Source organism: Salmo trutta, chromosome 24, assembly GCF_901001165.1.
Source record: "Salmo trutta chromosome 24, fSalTru1.1, whole genome shotgun sequence".
Classification (NCBI taxonomy): Eukaryota; Metazoa; Chordata; class Actinopteri; order Salmoniformes; family Salmonidae; genus Salmo; species Salmo trutta.
In genome coordinates this window covers 22465341-22476430 of record NC_042980.1, presented here as the reverse complement: position 1 = coordinate 22476430, position 11090 = coordinate 22465341, and positions in this window count along the sequence as shown.

Here is an 11090-nt window from a genome sequence, read left to right as displayed (position 1 = left end):
TGCGTGAACTTTTCAGGGACACAGCAGGAAAACGCTTCAAATAAACACAAAGACAGGAAATTTGCTTAAAAGCCTTGTGGAGAATGCCTAGAATACGACCTGACACACTGATTTTCCCTAACTTTCTGCCTCCTGATTTCTTGTTTCTCAAAGTTTAATTGCACTACCACCAAGATCCTTTTTTGTTGCCTAAGCACGCGCTTGCACCCCTTTCAGAACTCTCAACTTCAGATGGATACAAGGGGGGGCAGAAAAAAGGCTTGCAGCTCTCTACATAAATTATTCAGGTTTAGCTACTTGTTCTTAGCTACCCAGGTTGGGTTCAGTTTCAACGCATTAACCTCCCACAGGGAGCAGCGGAACAGGAAGCCTATTTGTCATCGCAGTGAGACCTGTGAGAATGGATTAAATATAAATCAAGGTGTGTCTATTGTGGAGAATAGCAACTAGTCTCTGTAGAAGAAAACAAACGATCTGAATCTCAGAGGTCCTGAAAAAAACTGTTTTGCAGCAAAACTAAGATGTAAGTCTTATCAGTTGTGACAGGAGGGAGGAAACTATCAAGTATGGATCTGGAATTGGGCTTTAAACGTCTATACCACGCCCCTCGGGTCCTGGGTGGGTTGTTGTGTTTGCTAACATGGAAAAAAACCTTACTGTTTTTAGGACAAAAGCCTTGTTCCTATAAAAGGCCAATAAACTATCACACAAGGATATAATGTTGGGGATAGCTCCCTGTGGTACATTGGACTGTTATCATTTACACTAGTACTCTCTGTATAGCGTTGCACTGCTTGATATCGCACCGTTACCAGACCTAGAACAGCTGGGATTGAGGCTACCCTGTGGCCCCGTACTATAGAGGCCTTCATGGGTCCAAAAAGTTGGACGTGTTCCAAAAAGGACCTGGGGCTTTCCGATTCAGACCTGATATGCATAAATAAAATAAAATAAATTTAGAGACCCGTTCCGAACGGACCCGAGGGCAACTAGACCCATTCCGTAAAGACCTGATTGGATCCAGACCCGGTCCGATCCGAGTGAGGGAAGCAGCAGAAAAGTCAATTTTTAAACGACTTTATTAACCAGAGCTGATAAAGCGCGAGAGAGAGGAGGTAGAGAGACGTGACGCTCTAGCAGGGGCCTAGCGGACTAAACTCCACTCCATGGTGAAGGAAGTTTCTGATGAACTTCACCAACGGTGTGAATCCGAGACCAGGCTTTGTGGAATCTAGCTCCGACTACATTGAATCGCCCAAGGTCAATACTTCAAAAAATACACATTATGAAATGCCCACCTTGTAACTACAGTGGTTCCTCCTTTAAAAGTTGCGAGCTTACACCGCGGGACTTTGAGGTACCCAGCATCACGGCTTCATTGCTCCAGACCACCACAAGGAGGGGTTAGAGCACTCATTATGCATTTGGGTCCCAAGGTTTTTATATGACCAATAATATCGAGTGGTTCCAATGACGAATTTGACGTGCCTGGTGGCTTTCTTCAACAAAGTTGACTGACAGAACATTACGGGGAAGCAGATGTAAGTAGTTATAACGTCATAACGAGTCTAAAAATGTACAATTGAGAGGAATATGTTAGTTAATGTAGAGACAAACGATTGTGCATGTTTTTTTGTCATAAAGTTAATTTATGAAAATCGCGATTTAGCAAGTTAACTGACTAGCTAACATTAGCCAGCTAGCTAGCTGGTGTTATGACATGAGTACAGTATGACATTGTAATTTGTGTTGTTTAATATTTTAGGGACTCCTGAGAAAACCAGCAAACCAGGCTGTCGTCTTGGGGAAACAGTGGATGTAAAGAATCTAGCTAGCTGAAGAATTGACTGCAAATTGAATGTACAATTGTGTAAGATTGCCATGCAATGCAGCTGAAGTTACATAGCTAACGTTAGCTAACTATTTACTTGCTTATTGTGTAGTGGAGGATAAAAATAACTGTATGCCTATGGATGTGTAGCTAGCTACAGTATGTAGCCGATCTGTGTATGGACCCCAAAACGTTAGGTTCTGAACTAATATTCATACCAATCTATGAACCTCAGCTATCATAGTTGTTGCATCAACTTCAAGTCTGAATGACATTAATGAAGCCTATGATGGAGTAGAATATAAGGATGCAAGTCCTATATACATGTACTGTAGTTATTACCACACATGAGATCCCCACATTGTAGCCTGTACATTGAATATATTCACTGATCGTGTACTCTTCCTTGGCAAATAAAGGTGTGATTCAGGTATGAATCTCTGGGACATTCTTTTTCAGTCATATCCAATACCAGGTGTATCAAACTCCATTGTTTGAATGATGCTGTGTCTGCATGTATGTATTACAATTATACACTTCAACAGTGTTTACCGCTCCTGCTCCTGAGACATCAATGATTACACATTGTAACTATGCAATAGACTAGAAACATGATTTAAGTGAAGGCTGATTTGTAATTCATATATACAGAATAAAACATGCATATCTAACTCCATCTGCATTAATCAGGACACAGGATAGTATTTCAATGAGATACTTCATTTCAACCAGTGGAGAATGTGAAACGCTTTATTGAATGAAGTTCATTATCCAGGTGTTATAAATACATAATACATGCATCATAATTATGATAATTGTAATATTATATTCTAAATACAAGCTCAATCTGTACTTCAATGCACATATGGTGTGCATTATAAAATGAAGAAAGATGAGGTGGGGAGAGAGGTAAGAACAGAGGCAGACAGCATATGATTAATGAATTACAGTGCTACCCTAATATTCTCTCAGTTCATCACAATTACAGTGTCTCTAGCGGTGTCTCCTAACCAGCCTTGGGCCCACAGTTGGCCCAAAGGTTATCTTAAGAGCGGGTGAGGTGGCGATGACGGGACTGGCTTCCTCTCTCACATCAAAACATACCTGCAGACGAGAGACAGATGGATAGAGAGCATTATTAAGCCTTGTTTTTTTATTCTAACACGGTCAGTCATCATAATCATCAGGAGGTAAAATGCAAACTGACCTTGGATCATTAACTGTGGGACTACTACATCTCTATCTGTATTTCAATGTAAAGCATCTCTTTAATAATACTTCTTGTTGACCTGACCTCTCATCTATGATCATGCTGTGCCCTCTGTGTAGCCAGTTCAGATGCAGGAGGGGTTCACCAACACAGCTGATATAACCTAGAGGATTTAGGGAGAAGGATGAAGTGAAGGAGAGAGACTGTTATTGTGTGTGGTCTCAACTGGTGTCCACACTAAGTGGCCAAAGAGTACTTTATGCTGAAAAACAGACACATGAGGACAAACAATAGAAGATGTCATTATTAGACATAAACACCACTTGAAGCTTGATGATGACTTGATCATTTGAATCAGCTGTGTAGTGCTAAGGCAAAAACCAAAATGTACACAGGTGTTTGGAGCATTCCGATATGCCACAGCTGGTGAGGTGTCAGGTTCGCCTCTGTACTTAAGGGGCGATTATTCCAACTCTCTGTGAAATGCTGCAGATCTGCCCACAGACAAGGTAGGAACACATATCCCACACAGAAGAGGTGGATAGAATTCGACAGGTCAAGGTATCCTTCTTCCTCCAGACTGCATGTGAGACAGGTTCCATGTACAACAAGACAGGCAGAGAGGAAGAGAGAAAAAGAACAGAACAGTTTAATTACCTCTTGTTATGGACACTTTTGCCAGCAATAAAGCTTCCACGGCCTGTTCCTCAGGCAGTGAACATCTGGCAATATCTACATTTTCGACTCCTTGATCAGCTAGCACTCTGAAAGTAAAGAAAATAGCTTATTTTTTGTAGATATGAAAACAATAACTGAGATATGACCGTTCAATCTAAAGCAGCAAATGTCATTTTCAAAATACGTCAATACAGCACAGAAAGCTTAACATATTTCCCATCACCTAATGGTTGTTCAAAGACTCTTCTCTATTGTTCACGATGGTCCATTGCTCTGAGACTTCCATTGACCATTCTAAAGCCTGCATGGGGCGTCCTTGCCTTAATGGCGCTGACTTTCTGGTCTAACTCTTCATCTGACATATCAGAACAGCATTCCCTGACAGACATATTGTGTTCTTTCATCCTTCTGTAAACAAAGCTAACCGTTTCACTGTCATGAAATATGATGATATATCGACATTGAAACAAATACGACATGGCCTGCTTATGAGTTGCCATGAAATAAAGTTCGATTAATTCAACTGAAAATGGCGAGAACAGGCTAAATGCTTTTGGTATGTATGCATCTATGTAATATAGTACAATGTCATGAACAGACACTGAATCGTAGGAGCAAGGGTTCTGTTTTCAAATACATTTTTTCTTCTCAAAATATTTTTTAGGAATAAAATGCATTTGCGTTTGATTGGAAAACATGTTTTTTTTTTTTTTTACTTTGAAGCCTCGTTTTTGCTTTCAGAACAATTATTTTTGATTGAAAATAAAAAAGTTGCTTTCAGAAGAAGAAAAAATTTGACTTGAAAATAAAAAAGTTTTGCTCTTGACAAAAATACATCAATTTGTTGCAAGTTGGGGAGGGGGGCTAATAGCTGAACAATAGACTTTTCAACCTTTACTAAATAATAGTCTGATAGCCGAGATAGGTTTTTCACACCTATAACAGACCAGATTCGCCTTAACGACCAAGGGCGCAGTGTTGCCAACTTAGCGACTCTGTCGCTATATTAAGTGAGTATTCAGACCCCTCTAGCGACACATTTTCAAGAAAGCGATTAGCGACAAATCTAGCGACTTTTTCTGGTGTTATTGGAGACTGACGTGAAAGCACATATCGTTCTTCCTCTTCTCAACGAGTAGCGGGTGCTGGCGTGGGCCCCACCCCAGTCCCAAAGCACTCACAGGCGGCCCAGTCCTCCCGCAGCAGTCCCTCCCAGCTGCAGTCAGAGCTGGACCCCCCCGCGTCCACACTGCAAATGAATCGCGCATGTGGGAAGCCGCCGCTGGCTGATGCCGCCCTGGCTTACATAAAATATATATATATTTTTTTACCTGAATTAGGGCCAGACTAGTTACCATAATTTTCTCACATTGCCATTGACAGTTTTTCTATTGCCTTTTTCTGGTCCATTTAGATTGTTAATGTAGTTTGTATACAAAAAAAATGTAAAAAATGTAATGGTTAAAAATGTTCATGTTTTACTGTGACTTGTTGTAGGCTCCTAAGTGGACCATCAGGTTAAAAACCAAACCAAAATAAAACTAAACTAATTTTTTTTTTAAATAAAATAAAAAATAAAAAACTAAGTAACTCTGCCAGAGTGCCTCTTTTGGGTCACTTTTGCCTGTCCCAAGCCCTGATAAAGGAGGAGGGTTGGAATTTTGACATTAAAAAAATATGAAAACAGAAGTTAATTTGTAGTTCTTAACATATTTAGGGTGTTTTTTACTCACTTTTTGTCTCTCCCGCAACGTTATTCTTCTATCCTACAGTGTCCATCACAATTACATGCACATGGCCAATTATGCAAATTATGCGATGAGGTCATTTAGCGACTTCTAGCGACTTTTAGGACAGCCAATAGCTACAGTCCTTACTGAGGAGTTGGCAACACTGCCAAGGGGAAGTTAGAGCACTGATTATGCTTTTGGGTCCCAATGCACTACTGTCGCTAACTGACAATGAATGGGCAATCTAAACCAAATTATAAACTGATAATTGTGCACGACTTCAAATGAAACAAGCAGGGAGCAGGTTTCGAACCCTCAACCTATTTACCGGGAGGCCAGCGCGCTATCGACAGTGCACCAAAAGCACGCTCAAGCAGCAGAGTCGATAGAGCGCGTCGTCGCGGTAGCTTGCTAGTCAATGTAATAAAGTAATGACTTTTCAAATAAATTACTGAACACGTTATGTTGGCTGACAATTTGTTAGCTACTCTGTCCTTACGAACCACATAGCATATCATTACAGCAGTATGTACCGGTATGTTAGCTATCTACCTAACGTTAGTAGTTTTACATCAAACTTGACTGTATATTAACTATAGGCTATCTAACTACCCAATGTTTATTGACTTGATTATTCCCGTCATTCTTAGCTTAGCTAAATGGTATAGTCGGTGTACGTTCTCAATGGACATTCGGGTGCCTTCGTAAAGTCGCTCTGGCTATCTACTCCGATTTCAGAGCACTCTTCTGAGTGTACCAGAGCTCAGAATAATGAATTTACTAGCGCTCCACACCCGTTGAATATGGCCGGTGTCAGTAAACGTCGGCAAAAAAAAACGTAATTAAATTGTTTCCCGCAGCACAGTTACAGTCACCAATGCTCTGATTAACACGAAAATCGCCTAAACAGCTCTGCTAGGGCGAGTAAAATGTGGTCTTATTTGTGTCTGGAAGTAGCTAGCCAACGTTAGCTTGGTTGCTTGACTGCCTCGGCCCAAACATCCAGTGTGCGCTCCGAGAGCGAAACGGTCTGAAATTACCCAGAGGGTTTTTCGTTTTTCAAACACCAAAATATTAATCAAATTAATTAAGCAAGTACCAGTCAAACGTTTGGACACACCTACTCATTCCAGGATGTTTCTATATTTTCACTATTTTCTACATTGTCGAATAATAGTGAAGCCATAACAACTATGAAATAACACATATGGAATCAGATAAGAACTCATTTTTATTTACAAGGACATCCTACTCCTTCCTCCCCGTTGGGGGATTGAATCCCGGTCTCCTGTCCGCAAGACACAGGGATTCTTTAGCTAAATAGCCCAGTACTGTACTGCCGACCATCATGTTGGACAGCGCTATATTTTCCGTTCCATCCTAACAGAAACCCAGAGGGTTTTTCATTTTTCATGGAATAGAAACACCATAATATTTATCAAATTAATTAAGCAAGTAGCAGTCAAAAGTTTGGACACGCCTACTCATTCCAGGATGTTTCTATATTTTTACTATTTTCTACATTGTAGAATAATAGTGAAGACATCCCAACTATGAAATAACACATATGAAATCAGTTAAGAACTCATTCTTATTTACAAGGACAGCCTACTCCTTCCTCCTCGTTGGGGGCTTGAATCCCGGTCTTCCGGTGTCTGCAATATGGACAACTATCAAATGCTTCTCAAAGATGCCCTCTGGTGGTCAAACTAGCAATAACAGAAAAAATGGCTGAGAATTAAATGATGTGCCACAGAATGCTGAGACAGGACGCAAGGTGTGCCGCAGTATGACGCAACTTGTAAAGGAGGAACCACTGTATGTTTGTCCTCTATAGTTGCGTGCTTTTTTTTCAGTAGCAGCCTACCTGTTGGCTCTTGATTGTTGTAGCCTATCCTCCTGCTAATTGCATCATTTTAATTACATCTTCCATTGATTAGATATCGCCTAACTTTTGCCCCACACAGAGGCTATGACTGTAGCCTACTGCCGCTTTGATGACTTACTATTGGACAACAACAACAACAACAAGCTACACACACCAATCTTGTGAAAAGAATGAGCAGCAGCAGAAATGATACAATACATATATATTTAGACCCATGTTTGGTGATGTTTTTCGTGGCACATTTTACCCCCTATGAACCTTTTGCAAGTTTTACAGCCCAGTAGGCTACTGGGTTACCTTCAGATGACTCCCCTGAAGCAACTGACATCTTCGTGTTGGTGAGAGTCTCCCCATTCAATATTGGGGACACATTAGTTTGTAGCTCCAACGGTCTGGAGAGACGGTTTTGTGAGAAGACCTCGAAACGCTGCAAAGCTTGTGGATGTTGAAGAGCCAAACAAACGACAGTGTCGTGTTTGTGGAGAGTCTCATCTTTCGATGGTGGTGACTTAAGTTTGTAGCTCACACGATTTGGGTTTCACAGACAATTTGGTGATGATTTTCTTTTCCGGATCTTCTCAAGTGTAGTAAAATGCCGCTTTCACAAGTCCCATGTTATGTCAGCAGAAAGAGATGATTGAGCTGCAGCCACTACAAGACATGGTAAGTCTCTAGTGTAATAACCTTTTACTGCAGTGGACTAAATCAAAGTTGCACATAGTGTTTCTTGGTAGTCTTAAACAAATCTACTTCAAAACAAAATTATACTCCTCACACACATGATTATGGGCTTAAAACAAAGAAGACACCTGTACCATGTCAGATATAGAGTTGAAATGCATTACATTTTGAGTTGGCATCCCAATATTACACTTTACAGTTGAAGTCGGAAGTTTACATACACCTTAGCCAAATACATTTAAACTCAATTTTTCACAATTCCTGACATTTAATCCTAGTAAAAATTCCCTGTCTTAGGTCAGTTAGATCACCACTTTATTTTAAGAATATGAAATGTCAGAATAATAGTAGCGAGAATGATTTATTTCAGCTTTTATTTCTTCCATCACATTCCCAGTAGGTCAGAAGTTTACATACACTCAATTAGTATTTGGTAGCATTGCCTTTAAATTGTTTAACTTGGGTCAAATGTTTGGGGTAGCCTTCCACAAGCTTCCCACAATAAGTTGGGTGAATTTTGGCCCATTCCTCCTGACAGAGCTGGTGTAACAGAGTCAGGTTTGTAGTCCTCCTTGCTCGCACACGCTTTTTCAGTTCTGCCCACATATTTTCTAATGGATTGAGGTCAGGGCTTTGTGATGGCTACTCCAATACCTTGATTTTGTTGTCCTTAAGCCATTTTGCCACAACTTTGGAAGTATGCATTGTCCATTTGGAAGACCCATTTGCAACCAAGCTGTAACTTGAGATGTTGCTTGAATATATCCACATAATTTTCCTCCCACATGATGCCATCTATTTTGTGAAGTACAGTGGGGGAAAAAAGTATTTGATCCCCTGCTGATTTTGTACGTTTGCCCACTGATAAAGAAAGGATCAGTCTATAATTTTAATGGTAGGTTTATTTGAACAGTGAGAGACAGAATAACATCAAAAATATCCAGAAAAACACATGTCAAAAATGTTATAAATTGATTTGCATTTTAATGAGGGAAATAAGTTTTTGACCCCCTCTCAATCAGAAAGATTTCTGGCTCCCAGGTGTGTTTTATTCAGGTAACGAGCTGAGATTAGGAGCACACTCTTAAAGGGAGTGCTCCTAACCGCAGTTTGTTACCAGTAAAAAAGACACCTGTCCACAGAAGCAATCAATCAATCAGATTCCAAACTCTCCACCATGGTCAAGACCAAAGAGCTCTCCAAGGATGTCAGGGACAAGATTGTAGACCTACACAAGGCTGGAATGGGCTACTAGACCATCGCCAAGCAGCTTGGTGAGAAGGTGACAACATTTGGTGCGATTATTCGCAAATGGAAGAAACACAAAAGAACTGTCAATATCCCTCTGCCTGGGGCTCCATGCAAGATCTCACCTCGTGGGGTTGCAATGGTCATGAGAACGGTGAGGAATCAGCTCAGAACTACACGGGAGGATTTTGTCAATGATCTCAAGGCAGCTGGGACCACAGTCACCAAGAAAACAATTGGTAACACACTACGCCGTGAAGGACTGAAATCCTGCAGCGCCCGCAAAGTCCCCCTGCTCAAGAATACATATACATGCCCGTCTGAAGTTTGCCAATGAACATCTGAATGATTCAGAGGACAACTGGTGAAAGTGTTGTGGTCAGATGAGACCAAAATGGAGCTCTTTGGCATCAACTCAACTCGCCGTGTTTGGAGGAGGAGGAATGCTGCCTATGACCCCAAGAACACCATCTCCACCGTCAAACATGGAGGTGGAAACATTATGCTTAGGGGGTGTTTTTCTGCTAAGGGGACAGGACAACTTCACCGCATCAAAGGGATGATGGACGGGGCCATGTACCGTCAAATCTTGGGTGAGAACATCCTTCCCTCAGCCAGGGCATTGAAAATGGGTCGTGGATGGGTATTCCAGCATGACAATGACCCAAAACACACGGCCAAGGCAACAAAGGAGTGGCTCAAGAAGAAGCACATTAAGGTCCTGGAGTGGCCTAGCCCGTCTCCAGACCTTAATCCCATAAAAAATCTGTGGAGGGAGCTGAAGGTTCCAGTTGCCAAACGTCAGCCTCGAAACCTTAATGACTTGGAGAAGATCTGCAAAGAGGAGTGGGACAAAATCCCTCCTGAGATGTGTGCAAACCTGGTGGCAGAGTACAAGAAACGTCTGACTTCTGTGATTGCCAATAAGGGTTTTGCCACCAAGTGCTAAGTCATGTTTTGCAGAGGGGTCAAATAATTATTTCCCTCATTAAAATGCAAATCATTTTATAAAATTTTTGACATGTGTTTTTCTGGATTTTTTTGTTGTTATTCTGTCTCTCACTGTTCAAATAAACCTACCATTCAAATTATAGACTGATCATTTCTTTGTAAGTGGGCAAACGTACAAAACCAGCAGGGGATCAAATATTTTTTCCCCCACTGTACACCAGTCCCTCCTGCAGCAAAGCACCCCCACAAAATGATGCTGCATGGTTGGAATGGTATTCTTCAGCTTGCGAGTGTCCCCCTTTTTCCTCCAAACATAACGATGGTCTTTATGGCCAAACAGTTCTATTTTTCTTTCATCAAAAAGTACGATCTTTGTCCGCATGTGCAGTTGCAGACCGTAGTCTGGCTTTTTTTATGGCGGTTTTGGAGCAGTGGCTTCTTCCTTGCTGAGCGGCCTTTCAGGTTATGTCGATATAGGACTCGTTTTACTGTGGATATAAATACTTTTGTACCTTTCCCCCAGCATCTTCACAAGGTCCTTTGCTGTTGTTCTGGGATTGATTTGCACTTTTCACACCAAAGTACATTAATCTCTAGGAGACAGAATGCGTCTCCTTCCTGAGCAGTATGACGGCTGCGTGGTCCCATGGTGTTTATACTTGCGTACTATTGTTTGTACAGATGAACGTTGTACCTTCAGGCATTTGTAAAATACTCCCAAGGATGAACCAGACTTGTGGAGGTCTACAATTGTTTTTCTGAGATCTTGGCTGATTTCTTTTGATTTTTCCATGATGTCAAGGAAAGAGGCACTGGATTTGAAGGTAGGCCTTGAAATACAGGTACACCTCCAATTACATTTACATTTACATT